At 31.8% G+C, this 25,461-nt stretch overlaps 1 protein-coding gene across 1 annotated transcript in view; it reads left to right on the forward strand.

The window, feature by feature from the left end:
• The window catches only part of LOC136972729 (voltage-dependent calcium channel subunit alpha-2/delta-3-like), a 154,067-nt gene that overhangs the window by 66,604 nt on the left and 62,002 nt on the right, over positions 1–25,461 (forward strand). The window contains exon 3 of the mRNA XM_067267336.1: positions 22,695–22,808. The gene's annotated coding sequence lies outside the window, so the exon portion shown is untranslated. The remainder of the gene's footprint in view (positions 1–22,694; positions 22,809–25,461) is intronic.

A 25,461-nucleotide genomic window follows, 5' to 3' on the forward strand; every position in this document is an offset into this window, starting at 1 on the left:
CATGATTTTGTTTTTGAGATAAGAAGTCAGCATGGGTGCTCACAACAAGCAATATTACACGAAACATGTGACTTTGTTGTTTGATGTTCCATAATTGCTAGCATGTCTTCTTTGGACTGTGGGGAATGTCACCCTCCACATCTTAACAACTGACTGTCCAAAAGGTCTTACTGGGTGAGTCCAGTCCCATTCCAGGAAGTGATAACTCTTACCACCTGGGGTTCGTTACGACTGTTAAGATGTGGAGGGTGACGTTCCTCACAGGACTAATAGAATTGAGTTTATTCTCAAAATTTAATGGGCTAATTTTTATTAAACTTTGCCATTTTCCATTAATTTCAATGAGGAATCCAAAAATGTAATGAGGGCCCATTTAAATGTAAAAGATAGGAGTCCACGATTTTGTTTTGATATACAGAAGTATTAAAGTGACAATATCTGTGCTTTCTGATGCAACTGAGCATGCTTAATGGAATTTAGACCTACAGGTCAAAAATAAAAACAGCATTGTGTGTGCCTAATGGAAAATAGGTGCAAAAAACAAACAAAACACAAGAACAAAGCAATCGTTGGTGATTGCTTTGTTATTGGACTGTCTCTTCATACCTAGCCAATGCAAGGATTGTCTCTTCCATAGCTGACAAGTACTGTACAAGGATTCTCTTCTGTGCCTAACAATGCAGGGATCACTTCTTTCTTTCCAGCTCTGCCTCAATTCTATCATGATACAACAGTCTCATGATGTCCTAATTCATATATAAATATTATCACTAGAATGCTGTAATAAGATATACAACATCAAAGAGATATCGAAAACAACACCAAACAAATAAAGGTTGCAAAAAAATAGGATTAAATCATAGTTTAGTGCTAAATTCAGATGTAGAGTTTCTTAACAGTTCTGACTACAGACAAAACTGATCAGTTTGTCATTTGCAAGTATGACTGTGAATGTGTGACTTGATCAAGCTTCACGTTCTTAACTTCCCTCCCTTTCTTTTAAAACTAGTACTTCTAGCTTTGTCCATCTGGCCTCACCCTTATTGGTTGGTCTGATGTGTTCTTTAAAACAAAAGGGGTGAATCAAATTGGTCAGAAGAACTAGTGGACAAAGGGGATATATAAAGACAAAAATGGATGAGACAGACATCTTTTGGGATTGAGTTTTTGAAGAGAGAGTAACACGTGTGTGCCAAGAAGAACGAAATTGAATTATCCCTCCTCATTGAAGAAAGAAGACTTCAGATTAATTTTACCAACTGTCTCCCTTTTTTCTAAATTCATCCATCTTAATTTTTATATCATCTTCCAAAACCCTCATCAAGGGCCAAATTACTTGTAAAAACTAGTTGTTAGATTAAGTTTCCTTTATTGTCACAATGGGACTTTGTTGGTCATATTGTAAATTTGTCTCAATTTACTATATACATATTAGTGTAATTTTGATCTTTGTTTTTTTTTTGTCATGAAAACTTCTCGTAATGAAACATTAAATTTCTTAAATTTTATCTGTACTGAGCAATTCTCAGGAGTCAATTTTTTTCTCAGTTACACATGAAATAATATAAATAACAGTTACAATCAAAATTTATACAAATATAAACAACCAATAATATTATTACAGTAAAGAGTCGTTTATCCGAACACCGGTTATCCGAATGCTTTCCAGTCGGACTGTGTCATGCTGAATCGAACTTTTTTGATACTAGATTTACTTCTAAAGTATAATTTTTATGTTTTTATATTTTTCAATATATTTATTTTGTTTGTACAAAATAAAGAAATAATTTTTAACAATACAATAGCCTCAATTATTATTATAAAAATTTTCATTAGGCTTAAAATCGATGAAAATTCAACACGAAGTGACACGCAACAAAGAAAAATTTCAACATCGGACAGGTTAATATATTTTTTCGTACATAATCGGTTATCCGAAAAATCAGTTATCCGAACAACCCCAGTCCCCAATTGATTCGGATAAACGACTCTCTACTGTATTTGATAAATGTCAAGCTGCCAAATTATATTATGCTCGGATATGGTTACTATTAATAATTAAATACTAAGTAATTTTTGCCTAGAGGTAGGTGGCTATGTTGCCATCTCTTGAAATATTTAATAATTACAAATAAATTAATAATTAATATTTAATTTATAAAATTCTGAAAGAAAAGCAAATGGAAGTAAATGGCAATGCAACTATACAGTAAGCAGGAGTTGCAGGTTTGAGTCCCAATCCAGGTCAATTCTTTTCCTTCAGAACTTTCTAAATTAAATAGTAATTATTAATTTATTTATAATTACATATTAAAACATCAGGCTTGAGATGTTTATACAATAAGCTAAATGATTGCCATATTGAATTGGGCTACTTTACTGCTACTATTAATAATTACTAATTATTAACAGTAGCGATCTAGTACCAAATTAATAATTAATTTGGTACTAGAGGTAGGCGTTAGGTGTCGTTGCTTATTACATTTAATAATTATAATGCATCTACTGACAGTTCTTAAAGTATTAATTAATTTATTTATTGTTTTTAGTTGTTTAAATATCAGTTTTATCTTTAAATTATTTTATAATTTTATCATAATTGTTTTCTAAGTGTATTAATGTTTTATTTGTAATTATTTTTTAACTTTTGAAACATTTAATAAAAAGTGTTTATAATTATTCTTTTATTGTGTATTGTAAAATATAACATTAATGTAGTGTTTGAAACTTTAATTTATGCTAGTTTGATTTTTAATATTATAGCTACATTTGAAGACAATTAGAACTGCCTCCTATTAATAAAATATTTAAGAAGTAACAAGTATGAAAAGAATTCTAATGTGAATTATTAGTTTAAATTAATTTTTATGTATTGAAATGCAGGAAAACATTTTATCTAGTACAATACAAAGTACAAATCATTTATTTCAATGTTAGATATAATATTACTAAAGTTTTCATTATAATAGTCATAGTTGTGCACTGTTAATAGATAGGTTTTGTTGACCGTACCAACAAAATAAATTTACTAACAGTTCGTTTTTCTATTTTTATATTATCTCACTTTCATGTAACTAATACGTATTGTTATTTACTTATATTTTTAAGGTATTATACTGTATTCTTGAAGATACAAAGAAACATATATGGAGTTATAGAAATTTCCTGATAAATATATTTATAATAAATACAGGAGGGAAAAAGTGCAGATTTATTTTTATGATGAATGGCATTCTTCACCAAACTTCACAGAATATAAAGTTTATTTTTTCTGTAGACTACTGGTTAGGTGTAAGAATTAAACTTTTGGGCACTGAAGTATAATGACACAATTATTCACCATGATAATACAAACTCTTTTTAAATCATATAACTTATATTTACTAAATTTTTTTGATCATTTTATTTTTATAAATTCAAATCAATCCATAATTTATACTGTTGCTTAAAAGTTAAGCAAATAATACAAAATATGAATAAAGATATTCTTTAATAACTTTAATGAAATTTACATTAATGTGCACTGTAATACATTACAATTATACAGGAAAAAGACAAAAATCCATCAAATATTTTATTATAACTGTTAATTGTGCAATAATAATCAAAACTGATATAAAAAATTTAATAGAAAGGCATCTTCAGTAGGATAAGTGATGATCTCAAAGAGCAATACAAGTTTAACATGTGGAAGTAAAATACCAATGACATTTTAATGGATTCCTGCAAAAGAGCAGTTATTCCTGTTCTTTTGGAGTGACACATTGAAACTGGCAAATTGCCTTCCAAGAGTCTACAAAGCATATTCAGTGGAATTTAGATTGTGATTTAGGTGAGTATTTCAGTTTTGAAGCATTAATCTGCCAAGTGAAATTTTTTTTGCAACAAGCATTGTTACCCATTAATATTATATCAAAATCTATAATTTTCATGAGAAACAAATGAACATATATTTCAAGATTTTATCATGGTTACGTGAGATTAGATTCCTGTTAAAATGCCTTTTGAGAAGACATGAAGAATTATGTCATCTATTCATTAATTATGATCCAACCTACATTACCAAACCACCATATCTAAAACTGTCTCTTTCAAAAATGTTTTTGGTATGATATTAAGTTTCAGACCTGCATACAAATACTCTTTGAAGATAAGTTTGACAACTGAATTTGGATTTATTAGTAAAGAGTCTAGATGTGATTGACTTTGAGCATAGACATGTTCTTGACATCAATTCAATGATTTTCTTCTCTAGGAGGATGTCAAAGGTGTACAAACAACTGGTCATCTTGCATGGAGGTAACCTTTAAGAAGTCTTCCAAGCACTATTTCTCAGGAGATAGTTCTTTATGTGGATATAATGTGGTTTGAAGCATCTTGCATTTAAGAGTAGACAGCAGTTTTTCCTCTTTCGTGGATTTTTTAAAAATGATCCAAAGGCAGATTAAAATGTTAAATTATAATTAATTTTAACATTTAACCATCTGACTATCTCTGATTGTCTCTATCTAAAGCCTAGCTATTGTTTTCCATTTCATGTTTTCACTGAGATAATTTCTTGAAACCATTTTCTATCACCATTCAGATTTAGTACATGACATTGCAAAATGAAGCAACCATATGAGTGAAATGCTTTTTGAATGAAAATAAAAAATTAGTAAAATGATTTAAGAGATGAAAAAATTTTAATATGCTGCAGGAATAATTACAATTTAACATATTTATTTTCAACTGTATTTAAGCTGCTATCAGAACCAGACTGAAAACAAAATTCACTCCTAGTATTGTATTAAAAACTGGTCTTCTGAAAAAACACCTTGTTCAATTATAGGAAAAATAATATCAAGCAATTAAATTAATTTGAATATAATATAATATATTATATTATAATCATTATTTACATTATCTGTTAATATTATACTTGACATAATATTCTTAGCTTGGGTAACAGTGACTCACATCCCTCCATAAGACATATTCGTTAAATGGCATAGCTTCAAATACCTTGAGAATAGGTTAATTACTTTCTTGTAAAGATACTGGAAAATATACAAATGACTCAATTAAATATTTTACTGGATAGTCAAAGGTTTTGTGAATCATTTGTATATTTTGCTGTATCCTTACAAGAAGGTGATTAACCTTTTCTCAAGGTATTTGAAGCTATGTTGGCTAAATTATACAAGAAGTTAGTTCTAGCCCTAACTAGGGCTAAGGCTAAGCTGAGATTCATTATACTTGACATTTTTATATAAAAGACATTGTTAATGGGTTGCTAAAATTATGCATCTCTTCTATAAATGCAGTGTCATTTTAACCAGATCCAAAGGACATTGGCCTCTGGCATTTGCCAGAATTGCCAGATAGCCAATCCAGCCTTGTCCATCAACATTAACTTTGAAACTAAAAGTTTCTAAATGAGAATGATTACATTCTAGAACATAAAATATATTTCAATTAAAAGAACATATACAAAATTCAACATTAACTAATAATGTGAAATATACATAAAGAAAAGGTATTATAAGTACAGTAGAACCTCGATTATCCGGATTGCTCAAAATAAACAAAAATTTTACAAATTTGCTGATTTGCACTTGGCGATTGTGACACTGTTTATGTACGTGATGGAATGCATAACTTTTTTGTCCTAACAACGTCTCACCCGCACAGTGGTCCTAAACTTTTTAATACATTTTGCGTTGTAATAAAAATATAACTTGACATACATATTTATAAATAATTTATATTCAAATTACATCATTTCTATGGCCAAGGCTGGTGTAAGGCATGGGCGACATGGGCCACCACCTACGGCTTTGCAGTCCTGGGGGCCTCGTGCCTCGAAGGTTTATGCATTACTTTAAAAGCCATGAATGCGACAAAAAATTTTACTCGTCATAAAGCGATAAATAGTTTGCATTTTTATGAATAAAAATTTGACAGTTTCAACTGCTTTTTATTTTATAAAATCTGTCTTCTTGCGCCACCAGAGGGCCTTTAAACAATAGGCAGTGTTGGTGGTCAGTAGTAGTCCAAGTTCAAAACGAATGTTTGTTTTTTTTAAATTTGATCACGATTTAAATACAGTACAGTAGTATTTTTCGATTATTCAGATTTTTCCTTATCCGGACTACCTTCATCCCCAATTAGTCCAGATAATCGAGGTTCTACTGTATATACAGGGGTCTTCATTTAATGTGGCAAACTAGAACCAAAATGTTACCATTTTAAGTGAATCTACAGAAAGCTAGGATCATAAATTTATAGATAATCCATATGAAAAATGTTTAATTGGGTCTTCAATAAAACAAAATCAAATGAAAAACATGAAAGAAATCTTTATTATCCTTATTTACATATATGTAAAGTATTTGCTATTAATATACAGTAATTGAATAATAGAAATTATTTACAAATATTATTTATAACTGAATTTTAGAAGAAACTGGTTGTGTTTCTTCTAATCATTTGCATCATTTTCACTGACTGTTGAGTTTTGATATGCAAAAAAATGACTCTAAAGTACACTGTTTTCTGCAATTTATTTTTTTATTTAATATTGTTTTATAACAAGATAATAAGTCTTTCATCCTGTGTTCAAATTTTTCTGCCCATTCATAAACTGGATCTTTTAAAGAAAATAATTGACGATTTTGTCACACTTTCCAAATGTGGCTACATAAACCATCAATGGATAGCTTGTTTTTGTTTGGAATTTGATCCAAGTCCTCATCATTGTCCTCAATTTCTTCAATTGTATTCTTATCTAACCCTTCTAACTCCTTATTTGTTAATGGCAAGCCATGAAAATTGAGTAATTCTTCAACATCATTGAATCCTGCATCTCTAACAAGAATAACAATTTCTGTATAAATCTGAAAATCATTTAAATTTTCAAATGAATGAACTGATTCAGTATATAAATTTTTCCAACATCCATTCATTAAATAATGCAAAATGTCCTTCCAAGCTTGATCAATAAGCTTATGCATGCGTTTGTATTTTGTTTTCAGTTCTCTTTCGTTTTCTGATTTTATAATCAAAATTATGTGAACAAAGAGGAACAAAATTGATGAATAAGTTCTTAAAAGTAAATGTGTTTTATACAGTCTAGATATTAAAAATAGACACAATTAATCAAAAGAAGAAAGGAGAATGTGTAATTGATATTTCTTGTGCCCTTAACATTTCTGAAATTACAGTTCACACAATTGTTAAGAATTGAATTTGGAACTAAAGCTAAAACTAGGCTCTTCTATTCTGAAGTGAAACTAACATGTCTGAAGAATGATGTAATGGAGATAATGGAAAAGTGTCTAGCAATATAGATTGAAGTTCTTTATCATCATCATCATCTGTCTATTAGCTTAGTCTTAATTCGAGAAAAAGCTTTATCTTTGTGTGAAGATATTCAAAAGGAGGTGGGAGAGGAAGTGGCCACAAAAGCTAAATTTTTCTGCATCAAAAGGCTGGTTTCACCATTTTCAAAAATATTATGGATTTAAGAACATTAAAATTCAGTGCAAAATTGTTAGTGCTGATACAGAAGCAACTGGAGTTTTTCCATATAGATTGAAGATGATAGATGATGATAGGGGATACAGTCCAAAACAAATATTCAATGCTGATGAAACTGGATTATATTGGAAGTGTATGCAATCTAAAACATATATTTATCTATTTAAAAAAAAAAAACCTTCTCCTGGTTCAAAGCATCAAAAGATCAAATCACTCTGCTTCTTGGTGAAAATGCAAACGAGGACAAACCCTTCCTAATTTTTTGTAGTGAAAATTCTAAAGTTTTAAAAAATGTGGCAAAAATCTTTGCTTCCAGTAATTTGGAAGTTGCATCAGGAAGCATGGATAACTATAGAAATATTTTATGATCAGTTTGTGTGTACAACAAGAAAATACCGTGAAGAGGAAAATCTTGCATTTAAAATAATTTTATTGTTAGATAATTGCTCTACTCATTATGTTGACTGTTAATTTATGTCCTACTGTGAAAATTGTTTCTTGCCTCCAAGAACTACATCAATTTTACAACCCATGGACAAGGTATAATAATTAGTGTTTCAAGACATATTATTTATGTTATGATTTTAAAAAATTGATTGCTGAAACAGCTTTATGCAATAAAAATAGTGTGTAAAGTTTTTGGAAAAATTTTAATATTTTTCATTATGTTAATAATGCATCTTCTATATGGTATTATGTATCAATGTGCACATAGACCATATTGTGCAAGAAGTTACCATCTGCTGGGGAAATCTCAGAAATGCTTGAAATTTTTAAGTGGTATTCCACAATTTTTTGACCATATAACTATGGAGACTTGGATAATGAATACTTGTTAAATGAGGTCCACCTGTATATAAAGAAAATATTAACAATTAAACACTAAATCAAAGTTAATTTGTATGCTTAGCTAAGTCAGCACTGTGGATCAGTCTAATAATACTAAGTAATTAATGGTAGATTAATTTAAATGATGATAACTTTATTCAAAGAAACTATTTGTGTGGTTGTGCTCTTAATGTGGAGAGTGTCATGTTGCAGTCCTAGAAGAAGACCAAATTTTATTCATGTTTTTAACAATATTAAGAATCATAATAAATCATAAAACTAGTTGAACATTGTTTTTAACATACTGTTTTTTGCTTTTTGTCCTTCCTATTATTAAATGTATCTACTACTTTAAGGTAGTTATATTTATATTAGGTCTTATCACATCAGTGAACATGAATGCAAAATTTCTCAAATTTAATATAAATTTAAGTTTACATCTGAATAATTTAAATATAGATATAAATGATTTAGAAAAAAATAATATTATATATAAATTTAATTCTAATTATAATGACAGAATGATATATGTAGGTGAAACAAAAAGATGTTTAAAGGTTTGAATACCAGAACATATTAATGCAATAAAATATAATACACAATCTTCAGCTGTAACAAAACATCGTAATTTAAATGGATGTGAAATAGAAAAGGATTCAATAAAAGCTATAAAATTTGAAACCTATATTAATATAAATATTATGAACATATTGAAATTTTAAAAGTTAAAAAAGAAAAAGAATTAATGATAATTTAGATGTAAAAATAGATGAAGGTTGGTATGATTATATTGATAAAAATCAAAATAAAAATAGATTTATGAAATAAAATGGTGTTGCAAATATGCAAATGATTGTACTGAGAATGCTACTTTCCTGGAATTTGATTGTATTTTGTACATTTGTATTTCTTCTTTTTGCTTTGTGTAATGTTTCAGCCAATCCTTCAGAAGCATCAGTTGTAAGTATAATGTCTATTACTTTACTATTGTAATACCTAAATAATAGTGTTTGTAACTGTAGCTAACTAAGCATGATTAATTGTATTAGAACTCCTTATGGCTAGCTTGGTTGTGAAAATGTGGAGTTATTAGGCTGGTTGAGTAAAAAGTAGTAAATACTTAAAAGTAACTAGTAAAAGTAAAAGTAACTTACTTTTTTATGTGTGAATAAAAGTTTACTTTTACTTATTAGTAAATGCTTACACTTTTAAGTAAATACTGGCAACACTATCAAACTGGCGTCCCCATGTGAAGAAGGAAGCCAACTGATCTTTGCATATGTTTCAAAAATATATAGAATATTATTAAACAAGTCCCAGGTTCCTACTATTAAAAGAAGAAAAGAAATTGCCCTGTAACAAATGATTGAAGAACTGAAGATAAATCATGCAATTGAGATGAATAAGAAACATCTCATAAAGAAGCTGAACAACATGAAAACCGACTTAAAAAAGAAGACGGATCTGAAGCAGACTGGGAATAATCCGATTGTGCTAAAAGAATGGGAAAAGGTGATTTTTGATTTGCTGTATGGAGACACAAACCTGACTGTAAATTGTATTGTGGGTAAGTAAATAATAGTTACAAATTTGTCCTGATTTAGCATAACAAATCATCATTCGATGAAGGTGTTTTGGCTGTGTTATTTTCGACTAGCAAATAATTAAATTTTGTTAATTATAGGTGCACAGTCCTCAACTCCTTGATCAGAAATGTATCTTAGAAATATCATCATTTTAGTTTTGGAGCAAAGGGTACCTCTCCTCATCTCATTTTTACAACCAAGAAAGTGGTTGGTGATCCACTCTATGTTCTCTTCATCATATTGATATAATTTTTTGAAATCAGCAGTTATCATATTGTTTCTGGGTCTATACTGCTTAGTTTTTCTTGACAACATTGTTGGATACAACAAAGCCATTTTCTCTATGTTGAAAATAAAAAATATATGAATATGAAACCTTTTACTTGTGTTTATAGGTACCTGTAGAGATAACTTCAATGTTTTGAAGTATTTACTTAAAAAAGGAAGCTTTTACTTATTTTTATTCACAGATTTATAAGTATTTACTAGTCTTTATAATCAATGTGAATAAAACCAAGCTTTTACTTTTTGCTTTTACTGCCTTTTACTGATAGTAAAAACATTTATTAACTTTTATTCATGAAACTTCTAGTAAACGCTAGAAAAATTGTTGTAAAAGTATTTACTACTTTTTATTCAACTGGTCCATTATATTGCACTTGTAAAATAGTGCTAGTTTCTTAATTATAATCTCTTCATTGTTATTACAGCCTTTTAATTTAACTTTTATGTATAGTTTCTCATGTATTTAATTAAAACACCAACTGAACAGGGACTATTTTAAAGTCCAAAATGCATGTGAGTTGTATTTTACATATTTTGTACATATTGCTTTTAATTATTGTACATCTCTTTTTGTAAACTTAAATATATATAAAATTTGAGAAATTTTGTGTTCATGTTCACTGGTGTGATAAACCCTAATATAAATAACTACATTAAGTTAGTAGATACATTTAATAATTTTCATGTTACATGATACATTTAACATTATTTTCATGTTCCTTAATTCTCATCTGAAATATCGGTATGACAATTTTCACGCCAAATACTGTATAAACGTTGCGAAAAGTTCACTGAGTTCAGCGTTATATCCACATTTGCTTGTCACAAGTACTTTCAACGAACCTTACTGTCGTCGTCTTCAGGCGAGTGCATAAATTTGCCGAAAAACTTTAAAAAGGAACAAATCCAATGCAGAATAGAACGCATAAAGCTTTACCAAAGCCATTATGAATGTAAAGCAAAAATTCAAAAACATTCGAAAGCCGATTGAGCATCTGGCTCCATGACTAGCGAGATCCGCGCATGCACAGACCCGCGCTCACACTAATCGTATATTAGATAATGCTAAAACGCGTTTAAACGCTTGAATAACGTGACCCAAATATTGAGCAGATCAATAGTGGGAGTGTTGCATGCTTCTAGCATGGTGGTAAGGAGGGATTCCCAGATGAAAACTATTTTTCTATCATTGCAACACTTGAGCATATGCACTTGCAACCATAGCGGATTGTAACCCTGTTTGAGAGCCTTTTTTGCCAGCTCTGTGGTGTGCCTCACCACGTCGTCTTGGTGCTCGGCAAGGCGGCTGGCAAGCATTCTGGTGGTGGCCCCGATATATCATGTGCTTATTCCCGTTGCTAGATTTTCCAGTGGGACAGCATAGACCCCTGACTTCTCGAGCGTGGAGAGCTTGTCTCTGTCGTTACACAGAAGCTTGCATATGCTTGGAAGTGGAGCTAATGGTAGTACCAGGTTGCGCTTCCTAAATATTCTGCAGATACGTATAGAGAGGGGTCTGAGGTATGGCAACGATGTTTGAATCACCGAAACTTCCCTCTTGCTGCTTAGCCATACTCGGATCCCTCTCTATATGTATCTGCAGAATATTTAGGAAGCGCAACCTGGTACTACCATTAGCTCCACTTCCAAGCTTCTGTGTAACAACAGAGACAAGCTCTCCACGCTCGAGAAGTCAGGGGTCTATGCTTTCCCACTGGAAAATCTAGCAACGGGAGTAAGCATACGATATATCGGGGCCACCACCAGAATGCTTGCCAGCCGCCTTGCCGAGCATCAAGACGACGTGGTGAGGCACACCACAGAGCTGGCAAAAAAGGCTCTCAAACAGGGTTACAATCCGCTATGGTTGCAAGTGCATATGCTCAAGTGTTGCAATGATAGAAAAATAGTTTTCATCTGGGAATCCCTCCTTACCACCATGCTAGAAGCATGCAACACTCCCACTATTGATCTGCCCAATATTTGGGTTACGTTATTCAAGCGTTTAAGCGCGTTTTAGCGTTATCTAATATACGATTAGCGTGAGCGCGGGTCTGCGCATGCGCGGATCTCGCTAGTCATGGAGCCAGATGCTCAATCGGCTTTCGAATGTTTTTGAATTTTTGCTTTACGTTCATAATGGCTTTGGTAAAGCTTTATGCGTTCTATTCTGCATTGGATTTGTTCCTTTTTAAAGTTTTTCGGCAAATTTATGCACTCGCCTGAAGACGACGACAGTAAAGTTCGTCGAAAGTACTTGCGACAAGCAAATGTGGATATAACACTGAACTCAGTGAACTTTTCGCAACATTTATTCTCATCTTAATTTGAGCTACTTATCTAGCTCAGATTAAGATGAGACATAGACACAGTTAAATTTATCATATCTTGCTGGAATTTTATACATGCCATTGATGTGGTGTGTGTCTGTTTATTGTCTTCATTGCTCCAGGGGACTCTGTAAATAGTCAAATTTATGTTAGTTTTAGGCCTGAAACTATGGCTCAAGCAATCCTGCAGTATACATTTGCCACATACTGTTGTAAGTGATTAGCCTGAAATTATTGAGTGAATAAGAAAAATTGTTTATACATTTTAATAATTTAAAAAATGAAATTAATATGTCAAAATTTCAAATATTTTGATATTAATTTTGTTTTGCATTTTATTTAGATGTAATTATAAAAAATTGAGCAACAAGTTGAGTAACTTTTCTGGCTGTTAAATTATGTTTAATAATGTCTGCCTTTGTATCTGCTTTGTGACTGTGATAATTAGTTTTCAAATTAAATAGACCAAGATTATGATCACCATCAATGTTTTTGATGTATTAGAATTCTTCACAGCCATGATGACCATGACCATGCAAATTCTTAGCTTTCCTGTTGAAGGTTAAGAATTTTTGAGGAACTTATCATTTTTAAAAAGAATATATACAGATCTTGCTCTCATTGCAAAATTTGAGAGTAAATTTATTCAAAAATTACAAGTTAAATATTAAAATTTGGAAGTCAAGATAATTTTTGGTAATAGTTTTTAGTGAACATAAAAAATGTGAAAAAATATAAAAATCATGAGGAAATAAAAAGGTGTCATAATTTCCGGTGGATAACCCACAATGGTGTATACACAGCAAAAAATTGCAAGAATAAAAATAAAACCTCCATACAACCCACCCTATTGTGTACCTTGCACCTCCAGAGCAGGTCTTGAAAGCAAGATTATTACTAGTAGACAGTTTAGAAGTTACCATCTGAAGCATTAAGATATTGTTTTTACTGTTTTATTTCTGTTAACAAATCATTGTAGATATACATAAACAACCAAGCCCAAATATTCTGTAATAATCATATTAATCCTAATAATTTCCAGATTATTTGGACTATACTCTGACTATTAATAATTAATATAAAATAATTTTCCTAAAGGTGATTAGACTGCCATCTAGCATGTTCTGGCATGACTGGTTTCAGTACAAGAAATCCTTTCTCCATTAATTCATTATTATCATTTGACATTAATGTTACTTGATATCAGTGTTATTGTCACACATCACTGTTACAATGAAGTGTACTGCTACATTTATAGGACATACTATTTATTAGTGATTATCTGATAATTTTATTTTTCAAAGTGATTACACTATGGAAAATAAAATTATTATTTAGAAAAAAGTCTTTTTAGAATAAACAGTCACAAACAAAATCTTTTGCCAGTGTTGTACTTGATTTGTGACTGTTTATTACTCACTCCAGTGTTAATAGTTAGATGATGTTTATTTTGTGTCTTTTTAGAATTTTTGGATTATTCAGATTTAAAATAAGATGTTTTATTATATAAAAATAATTTATCCAGTTATTAATCTGCAAGAGTAAAAGTAAGGAATAAAAAAGGAAAAATTTTATTTTATTTTATTTTATTTTATTATTAAAAATAGCTAATTTAAAAAATTAGTTAAATAATTAATAAAGCCATTAATATTGGGTTGAGTAATAAGTCATTGTTTTTTATTGTCCAATTAACAATTTTTAGCAGTCAGTTTTTCAGTGAAGTGTGACTTTTGGAATTTAAGCATGGGGACATGTTACCAATCTGTTAAACTGATTTTAATAGTTTTGATTTTATCTTGTGAGCTAAAAATTTTAGTTCTCTGAAATGGAAGCAGATGACATCCATCTGAGGCACATTTTGCTTTTTTGTTTTCGAAAAGGTTTAAATGCAACTAAGACGATATCAAAAATTTGCGAAGTTTATGGCACCGACATGTCAAAGGTGAGAAAAGCTCAGTTTTGGTCTGCTGAGTTTCAGAAGAGAGATTTTAGCTTGAAATTATGTCGGCCACTCACAGTCAATAGTGATGATCTAAAGACTCTGGTTGAAGCCATTCCAAGAACTACTACAAGAGAATTGGCTATAAAATTAAATGTAAGCTAAAAAAGTGTATACAACTATCTTAGAAGACTTGGAAAAGTTCCTAAGTTAGATGTGTGGTTAACAGAAACTGATCTTGCACAATGATTAAGTATTGCTGGATTATTATTTGGTTGTCAAAAGAAAGATTCATTTTTAGATCAAGTAATTACTGAAGATGAAAAATGGCTATTATACACTAATATTCAACAGAAACAATCGTGACTAAATCTAACAGAACCCTCAACATCCACACCGAAAAGTGGACTGCACCCAAAAATGTAATGTGTGCATATGATAGGGTTTGAAGGAAATAGTATGTTTGGTTTGGGTCTAGTATGAACTACAGACCCAAACCAAATCATAAACACCAACACATATTGTGAACAATTAGACCATTTAAGCAAAGCATTAAAGGACAAAAGACTGGCACTAGTAAACTGCAAGAATGTTATACTGTATCATGACAATGCCAAAGTACATGTTTCCAAAGTAACTGTTAAAAAAAATAAGAGAATTTTGGAAATTTACTGTACATATAATTAATGGATGGCCCTTACTAATGCTGCATAGATTTTTGAACAACAAACCACATAGTAAACAGACTAATAGTTTTGATTCCAAACTCGGTTTTCATCAGGTCAATTACAATTCCAAAATGGAATGTGTAGTAGAACATTATTTAAAGTTATTCACTATCTAAATACACAAATAATTGTTTGAAATAGTACCAAAGTTTGTTAAAAGGAATACTAATAAATAGAATAAAATAAAATGAAAAAATAAATAAATAAAATAATATACAAATACAAAGTGCATTCAAGTTCTAAGGTCTCCCATTTTTTTCTGACAAAATACTTACACAAACAAATTGAAACTTCTGTCACTTGTCAACATAATCTCCCTCTAGACGTACACATTTTTCACATCAACATCATCACATCATGGCCACTGTGAATGCTTTAGGGCTGTTTTCACCACTGGAAAATCACTGATGCTAGAGCGCACGACTGGAAAATGTGAGACCATGGAGACTGTCCTTCGTTGTTGAAAAAAGCAAAAATTGCTAGGATGAGGTCAGGTGAGTAGGGAGCATAAGAAACCACTTCAAAGTTGTACATAGTATGGATGCTGAATAATACAGTTGTATGTAAAATCACTTTAATTTGTGTTGGTTGATTTTTCTCACATCGACTCCAAGTTATTACTTAATACTTTATTGTAGTATATTCTTAAACAGATTATAATTACATACCACTTCAAAGTTGTTTTCATGAAGAAACTCCTGTGTTAACATCACCTGATAAGCTGGAGCATTGCCTTGATGGAAGTGCACGCGTGCAGTTTTTCCCAGCTGTTTTTCTTGCAATGCTAGAAGCAGTTTCCTCCTCAGAACATCTTTATAGGATGCAGCTGTCATCGTAGTGCCCTTTGAAATGCAGTGAGTGAGAATTATGTCGTTGCTGTCTCAAACATGGCCACCATTATTTTCTCAGCACTGATGATAACCCAAAATTTCTTCAGTGGTGGTGAGGTTCTAATCCATTGTGACAACTGACAAAAAGAAGGCACCATTCATGCAATCATCTTGTGTCAACATCACATGACAAGTTGCCACGCATTCAGCCTTGTGGTCGTCCATCAGCATTCACGGCACCCACATGGAGGACACTTTCCTAATTTTCAGGTCTTCATGCAAGATTGTGTGCACAGATCCCACAGAAATGCTAACATTTAAGGCAACATCTTCCACACTTAATCATCGATCCTCCAAAACAACTTGCTCCATGCACGCAATCATGTTGTCAGACCGGCAGGTGCATGATCGCGGATGTTTCGGTTCATTGTCACAATGTTTGCCCTTCTTTGAACTGTCGCACCCATGAATACACATTTTTCTCATCCATGACACCATCATTGCATGTATCACCCAACTGGCAATGAATTTCGACGGGTGTCACTCCACGCAAGTGCAGAAAACAAATGATTGTATTGTTCTTCTAATGAAAACATTGCCATTTTAAGAATCAAAAATGCCTCTCGCTCAAACTGCTGCTGCTAGACTTCCGTGTGCTATGCGGTGCTGCTCTCTCTGTTATACAACCACAAACAGTGTCCACTTCTTTTAAAAGAAACTGCATGTTGTAACCTGATCCCTTCCCTTAGAAAAAAAATAGAAGACCTTACAACTTGACTGCACCATGTATATCAAAGTGCCAATAATTTAAAATACATCTAAAAGCTAGAAAATAATATACTAACTCTCAGACACCTTCTGTGCTTGATGGTCTTTGAAAGTGATTGAAAACATTTTTCTGTGCTAATAAATATATCTGCTGGAATAAGTATGGAAGTACTGGAACAGAGTACACCCCTGTGATCAAAAAGTATCAGGAGTGGTTCAATAAAATAAAAGATTTGAATTTATTTATCAAAATTTATTTCATCTCCCTTCAAAGTAATCCCCTTTCAATGCAATGCATTTATGCCAGTATTTTTCCAATCCTCAAACATGCTTTAAAGTCATTTTTGTGAAATCCCTTGGCCTTCAGGACTTGCAGTGAATTTTGTTTTATGGCATTAATTGTCTCAAAATAGTTACCACAAAACAAAAATTTTAGTTGAAGAATCAGGAAAAAGTCACACAGTGCTGTATCAGATGGGTACAGAGCTTGCAGAACCAAATTTGTTGAATGTTTTACCAAAAATTCACCAACAAGAGCATTGTGAGCAGGTGCATTATTGTGGTGCAAAATATGAGTTTTCTTGCCATAAATTGGGTCATATTTTATGAACTGCTTCACACAAACTATGCAAAAATATTTAAATAATATTCTTTGTTGACAGTTTGGCTAGTCAGAAAGAATTCATGATACAAAATTAAACACCTTCTATAACCGATAACCGGTGTGAAATATTTTCAAAATGGCAAACGTTTTCACTGCCCCTCCTGGGCTCTTCCCTCAGGCTAATTTTTTTTTTGCTGGAACCGGATTCGATAATCGAATAGTTTAAATAAATGGAACGTGTTCTACTTCTAAAAGTTCGAGTACGTGCGATTGCCGCATGCCTCGAGCGTTGCGGTTGCCGCACGTACTCGAACTTTTAGAAGCAGAACACGTTCCATTTATTTAAACTATTCGATTATTGAATCCAGTTCCAGCAAAAAAAAAATTGGCCTGAGGGAAGAGCACAGGAGGGGCAGCGAAAACGTTTGCCATTTTGAAAGTATTTCACACCGGTTATCGGTTATAGAAGGTATTTAATTTTGTTTATACAACCCGGTGTGGGAGAAGCATTAATTCATGATACACAACACTGTGACAATTGAAGAAAGCACTCAACATGACCTTGATTTTTGACTGACTTTAACATACTCTTTTTGGTCTTTCTTCATCTTTTTTGAGTATCATTCACTTGATTGTTGAGCTATTTCAGTGTCAAAAGCATGGATCCATGTTTCATCATCTGTAATGATATGTTTTAAGAATGGTTTGCCTTGAGAAGGCATTTCCTCAGCCACTTGAACACATTGTTGCATTTGGAAAAAATTCAATGTTTTTGGCACAATTTGAGAAGCAATGTGTCTCAAGCTCAAATAATCTTTTAAAATTAAATGATACTGGAACATGTTCAATAATGTCTCTAATTGTTAAACTCTGATCATCAAGCACTAAATCTCTGACTTGAGTGACGTGTTGTTCAGTTGAAGTGGATGGTCTACCAGAGCATGGTTTATCTTTGACACATTCTCTGCTTTTCTTGAACAACTTGTACCAGTTGAAAACTCATGCTTTTGATCACCAAATGCTTTTTCCAACATTTCCAATGTAATCCCATAACATAAGTATTTCAAAACAAAATTTAATACAAGCTCAATTACACTTAACATTCTCAAAAATTACTGCTGCAAAAATTATTTACACACAAAACAAGCATTTATTTGCAAATGAAAACAGACAGTGATGTATGGATTGCTGCAAGATGTCAATGAAAGTCATACCAAACAACAAGAAAATAGAAACAATGCCCTTTAGCATATGCACAGTAATGAACCATTCCTGATACTTTTTGTTCACAATAGTGCTCACTCCATAAAAATATAATGGAACACCAATACAATATTGAGCACCAAAAACATTCTACCACCCTGTCTGTTTAGAATATTGATAGTGAAGTGCATGTGGACCTTAATAATGCAATTATTGCCAAGCAATGCCACAACAAAGACCACCTTAGAACTCTAGAAGCTTTAGAGATACAAAATCCCAATTTATGAGGTGATTGTATCAACTACAAGGAAGAATAGCATTTATGATATACAAGGTAGCTTCAAAAAGTTCTTGAAATTGGTTTATTACTCAAAAGTATATATATAATTGACAAATCAAGCAACGCGTCTGTATTATAAACGACTTGACTGACCAGATAATATAATACGAATAACTCCTGATTAATATATATAAACACTTGTACATCCAACTGATTCCCTCAAGTGACTCTCTTGCTGTGTTTTTGCCACACCCATCTCTCGACTGTTTCGACTCATGTTGCCACCTCGGCACCTACACAATTACATTTAATGTTTATTTAAATCATCAACATATATAACAGTGTCTTTCAAAGTATTGTCCTTCAGCAACTCACACTTTTGCTAATGCTAGTACAGCTGCTGAAAACATTCTTGGAAGGAGTCTCATTACAGTGCCTGTAATGGAGATGTCACACTCTGGATAACCTCATTCACATTCTTGAAGTGGTTTCCCTTGATGGCATCTTTCAACCAGAGGAAGAGGTAGAAATTTCATGAGGTACACTGTGAGCATTTGTGGCACTGTGTGTTGGTAAACACAGTATATGTTCAATTGATCATGCAGGATGGAATGACAACTTCCAACTGAAATTCCTGCTGTCTTGGCAATCTGCTCAATTAACTGCTGGCTATCTGACCTCACAATCTCATGTAAACCAACACTTTCTCCTCAGATGTTGATGTCAACAGACGACCACTTCACAAATCATCAGCGATACTTCCTCACCCCTCATGAAAGCATTTTTGTCAGTCATGAATTTGAGAATGTTTTGGAAAGTGTACTTCTCATGTTAAAACTATTGTTTTAACATGAGAAATACAAACAATATCATTGGTTTTTTAAACCTAAAGAAGACTGAAAGTACGGTCAAAAGTATTTGTTTCACATTAAAGTTTTTTACTACTGGTCTTTTAAGGTTTATTGAGTGTTAATTTAAAACAATAGAATGATGTAAGTCCTAAGATTGATCATCTTCGATTGGGATTGAATTGACAGACAATGTTAACTCATTCCATGATTTGAGTTCCGATCTCATTACACCTGTGGCATAGCGTGGGTGTCAGGCACCCAGGGTGGAGGAAAATTTTGCCGCCCCCTTAAATAAAATACGGGGAGTCCCTACAAGTCAGTACAGATGGTGTTGTCAGTTGCTACAATGAGCAAGATGTCATTATTATACATTCATTTAAAGAAAGGGGATTCCCCAGTTTCGTCACAGAATAAGTAATGAAAAATTCCGTGCTCATTTCAATTGGTCCGAATCGTAGGTGTGACAAAAATATGAAATGAAATGGTTCAAATTTTTACAAGATATTATTATTATTTATTGTGAAAAAATGCTGCCCCCCTAAAAGCGCCACCCAGGGTGGGCCACCCCTGGGCTGCCCCCACTACGCTATGCCACTGCATTACACTTAATAATGAGTGAAGATCAATTAGGAAGCAGAGGTGAGTTGAATCAACCTATTGGAATGGTCAATCTGGACCAGAAAAAGTTATAAAAATTATGATTTCACGGACATAGAGAGCTTCTCTACCAGATTTTCTATTGTGTGGCTTCATCCTTAGTGGAAATACCCATCCGCTTCCTCGACTCCAAAATGAACTCATCTCTCTCATCGCGAATTATCATCCAACAACAACACCCCGGGGCCATCCAACTGTCAACCTGTCACCCTCAAGAAAAATCAGAGGACGTGAACCTGTTCTCCAATGGAAGATTCTGCTATTGTAAGCATCACTTATACAATAAAGTGGGATAATTGTTTTGTCTGGAGAGATTAATGCTCCAGTAATTGCTCTGTAATTAATGCTTTCACACAAGAACTGGCACCAATTGGACATTCTGCTGTTATGCACGGATCGGTGACCTCACAAAATGCATTAACACACACTTGCAAAACTTATCATTAATTTTTATATTTGTATTTTATTTTATTTTATTTATTTATTTTTGTCATATGTTTGTTTTATTTTATTTATTAGTTTTCATTTTAAAAAAGTTTTAATACCATTTCAAATAATTATTTATATATTTAAATAGCAAATAACTCTAAATAATGTACTGCTATGCATTTCATTTTGGAATTGTAATTGACTTGATGAATATCCAGTTTGCATTCAAAAATATTAGTCTGTTGATATTTAATGTCAACTGATGTCAAAAAAACATTGTGTGATTTGTTGTTTACAAATATTATCCAGTTATGTTGTGTGCTAGAATGGTTAAAATTCTGCATAGATTATATATGAATGATAGTGATCTGTGGATACCAACAATTTGTGGTTTATAAAATATCGTTTAAAATATATATATATATTCTACACTAAGGAGAAACAGAAGAAGCGTTAAAACTTATAACTGTAGAACAGAAGAAAGATATTCAAAGTAACAAAAAGACTACTATGTTATCAAAGTTAATAAGAAAAGAAAATTGTAAATAAATGAATAAATGAATGGCAGTTTCAGGGAGCCAAGTTTTATTACTTAAAAGAAACATTTTTGGTCAAGATCTGCCCATTGCAGAGTAAATTTTTCAAATCTATTGTATTATATATCTATTTATTTACCCATTCTTCAATTTCTGAGTTATTCTATCTGATGTAATAACCGCATCATCAGCACTATAGTGAGCTTATGCTTTCATAACAACAGAACATTCTTTGTGTTTCTAATGATGTGTTTTACAAACTCAAAAGTACTTGAACAATTTTTTATTTTTTGTAATTATTAGTCTATTAAAACAGTATTTTTTCTTTCTTTACTATTTAGATATAAATGAATATAACAACTTTAGCAGTGCATAAAACTTTGTAGATTGCTGATCTACAAATTTTTATGAACTCCTAAAAGTATTATGTTTATTTATTTCATATATTGTAGTAGTTCATTCTGTTGCTATTTAGATGATATCTAACAGTTTAAAGTGCCTGAAATATTAAGTGTTGTCCACATTACAGCATCATCATCTAATATCGATAGCTACTTATACACCTACAATGTAGCATGTGAAGAATTTCTTTTTCTGAATATAAATGTTAATATAAGGAATTTGGCATTTCCATTTTAGCATAATTGAACACTTAGTAAAAGTTAATTTATCTGGATTTTATACTTTTAAATGTGTATTATTTAACATGCTTAATTTATTTATTATTGCTTACTATGAGTTTGTATAAATATTTAATTACAAAATATTCCTTTATAATAATTAATTTTAACTTCAGTTTAACTTTACAGAAAAATTATAAACAAATTATTTTCAGCAAATAAATAAATTTTCTTAAAAATGAGAAAAAAATCTGATCATTTGTAATCCATGCTTTTTGAGACTACATCAATTAATATAATATCTATTTATATTTTAAATTCATTTTGATAGCAGATTAATAGAATAAAACAAAATTTTTATTTTTCTAATTTTTGTTCTTAAGAGATTTATAAAAAGATATCTAAATAAGACTGGTAAAAAGTAATGTTGTATAAAAAGAAAACATTCTACATTTTAACAAATGGATCTATGGGTATTTTCGAATGTTAATTAAGAGGTTAATATGTTGTTTAATTATTACAAAATTTCTTAACATAAATAATTTTAAATAATTACAGCATTTACAAAACAATATCTATATACATATTCATTAATAAAAACTCTCTGTTCAATATAGATTTTTCAATGTATTTAGCTACAGTATATAATGGTACTACACTTTTATCAAAATATTAAACATATATTTCATTATATTTCAGAGAGAAAATAATAAATTTGTTTGGGATAGTAACTACATTTGTTGCAACAAGAAGTGGACTTACAAGATTTGAAGATTATAGAACTGAAGAAGAAAAAGACAATAGTACTGAAAAGTAATTTATTAAATTTTCTTAAATGACAAAATAGACTAGGAATCTAAAAAAGTCTACTTATTATTACTAAGGCTAAAGTTTTCTGAAAAACAAAACTATTTTTAAGCATCTGTGGATAGTAATTCTATTTATATTTTAAGTCATTTATAATTTCTATAGAAATGTAAAACTAATTTATTTTTTTAGAAAACAAACTTTTTATTAATAACAATAATTTAATTAAAAAATGTATAAAAAGCTACACAATATAAATTAAAATAATAATTATACAGTCAAGTCTACTTAATAGTGCACTAGATAAGGGAGCAGTTTGCTTAAGAGAACACTCTCCCATATTCTGGATTTTCTACCCAATGTTTTATATTAGTGGGACTCCCATCAACAGAACATAGGTTAGTAGAGTAGTCCATTTAAATGAGTGTCATGTCAGCAGCATTTTTAAAGCAGCAGTCCAAAAAAGAGAGCAATATTATGAGGAAGATTTGTAAGAGTCTATATTTGAAAACTACTACTCAAAACTGGTATATAATTGAATTAAAACAACTAAAAACCTAAAATCAGCAATTTTTTTAACCAAGTGCTTGTCTTTTTGCCCATGTTAAACGGGCACCTTCAAGCAAACTAATCCCCCATCTGCTGAAACAACAGAATTGCTGTACATGTGTGAAGGGAGAGTTGACTTAAGAAAATGGGAAGGGGAAGTTAGTAAGATTTAAAGTTTGAAGAACGACTTCTATGCTGTGGAGGAGTCAACATCATGAAAATTAATAGTGGTGTTATTGTGGGTGGCTTTATAAATTTTCATCTGTTCAAGATGTTTCAGAAAGGGTTGCCTGGAAGAGCTATGTAAGAGGCATGCATTGCTGAAGTTCACATTGCTGTCTGGGTTGGAAGCAAAGATAGCCAATGCAGTGTTGGCCAGTCTTTTTGTGATGGAAGTTTGATGTTGTTTAAGGCAGGTGTTTAAATGGTGCATGTAGCACCTATGTATTCTAAGTGGCAGCTAGGTCTATGATCAGTGACAGTGTGGCTGTACACCATTATATGGCCCCATGTTCTTTTGTTATTCTGCAAATCTATCCTGTTTCTTGTTCCTTTCATCTTCTAGAATTTTCTAATCTTAAGTCTTTCTCTTGGACGTGAAGGCCACTTTGTAGTATTCTACTACATTCATAAACAAGGCTACCTTTCAGGTAGCCTTGTTTATGAATGTAGCTGAATAGTAGCCTTGTTTCTTGTTTCTTTCATATGCTTTCAGGCATATGAGAGTGAGAGTCACTTTTGAATTGGCACTTGATGAGAGTACAAGATGGCAGTGAGGTGATTTTGTTCATTGCTCGAGAATTCATTACTTCAAGCAGGAATTTCAGAATTTCCAGGCTAAAGTAAGCATGTTAGAGTTGGCACCCAGATCAATCAAGTTGGAATTTAGAATGAGTGAATTCAAATTAGGACTGCAAGTCCTCAAGAACCAAAGAGAAAACTGAATTTGGTGAGTTTGGGAGTTCCATATAGCCCCTCACGACAAGATAAAGCCATCCATAAGATCCAGATCCTTTCATTCTGTCCTGTCTGCTATCTTTGCTACTTCTTGCCTCCTTTTCTTATTTCATTAAAGTAAATTTTGTATTTAAGGTTACTTTTAAGAAATATTTTTTTGTAATTCTTATTCCGGTTTGTAGATCAATTACTATCATCTCATTTTGGTGTGTCACGGCCTTTATAGCTGTGTAATATTTCCACTGACAATCAGGTTCATTGTTACTGATAGAGTACCCATTCTAGAGTTGGCATTCTCGATTGAATCTGTAGCCATTATACTGCATGTAAATAAATTATTTCTTTGTTGTGATTATGATGTATTTACTTTGTTGGGTGTTTGCCTTAGTGGTCTAACAAAAACCCCTTTCATATCTCACAAAGGAGATAGTGTAGATGCTTGGTTGGAGGTGCATGTCTGGACAGTCTTTAGCATTGCAGAGGATGGAGGAAATAGAGGTACTTCTAAACTAAACTAAACTGAAATTATTTTTCTTAGATATTTCTCTATATATGACAGGGAAGCTAGCTTCCTGTTGTAAGTGACGATCCTATAAACTGTGTCCTGGGTGCAATTTTTTGGTGAGGGAGAAGTGGCAGGGAACTTTGTATAAAACCTTTAATAGTCTGTGGCCAATATTGCATTGGCTATTTTTGCCTCTGATCTAGAGAGCAATGTGGACTTTGGCAATGCATGCTCTTGTATAGTTCATCCAGGCAACCCTTTCTCAAACATCTTGAGCAAGTAGAAATTTATAAGGCCACCCACAATAACACTGCTATTAATTTTTGTGATGTTGACTTTTTCCCCACAGTGTGGAAGTCATTCTTCAAACTATAAATCTTACTAACCTCTCCTTCCACTTTATCTCTTCTTATGTCATCTCCTCTTCACACATGTATGGCAATCCCCCATTGTTTCAGCAACTGGAGATTTGTTAGCCTAAAGATGCCTGTTCAACATGGGCAAAAGCATTAGCACTTAGTTAAAAAAAAATACTGGATTTCAGGTTTCTAGTTGTTTTAATTCAGGGTCTATTTTTAATATTATGGTACATGGGTAGGTGGTAACACATTTCTCTACACTATATTTGTTTAGATTTGGTGAAATCTT

The sequence above is a fragment of the Centruroides vittatus genome, unplaced genomic scaffold (genome assembly GCF_030686945.1).
Source record: "Centruroides vittatus isolate TY-2023 unplaced genomic scaffold, ASM3068694v2 contig_301, whole genome shotgun sequence".
In the NCBI taxonomy this organism is placed as follows: domain Eukaryota; kingdom Metazoa; phylum Arthropoda; class Arachnida; order Scorpiones; family Buthidae; genus Centruroides; species Centruroides vittatus.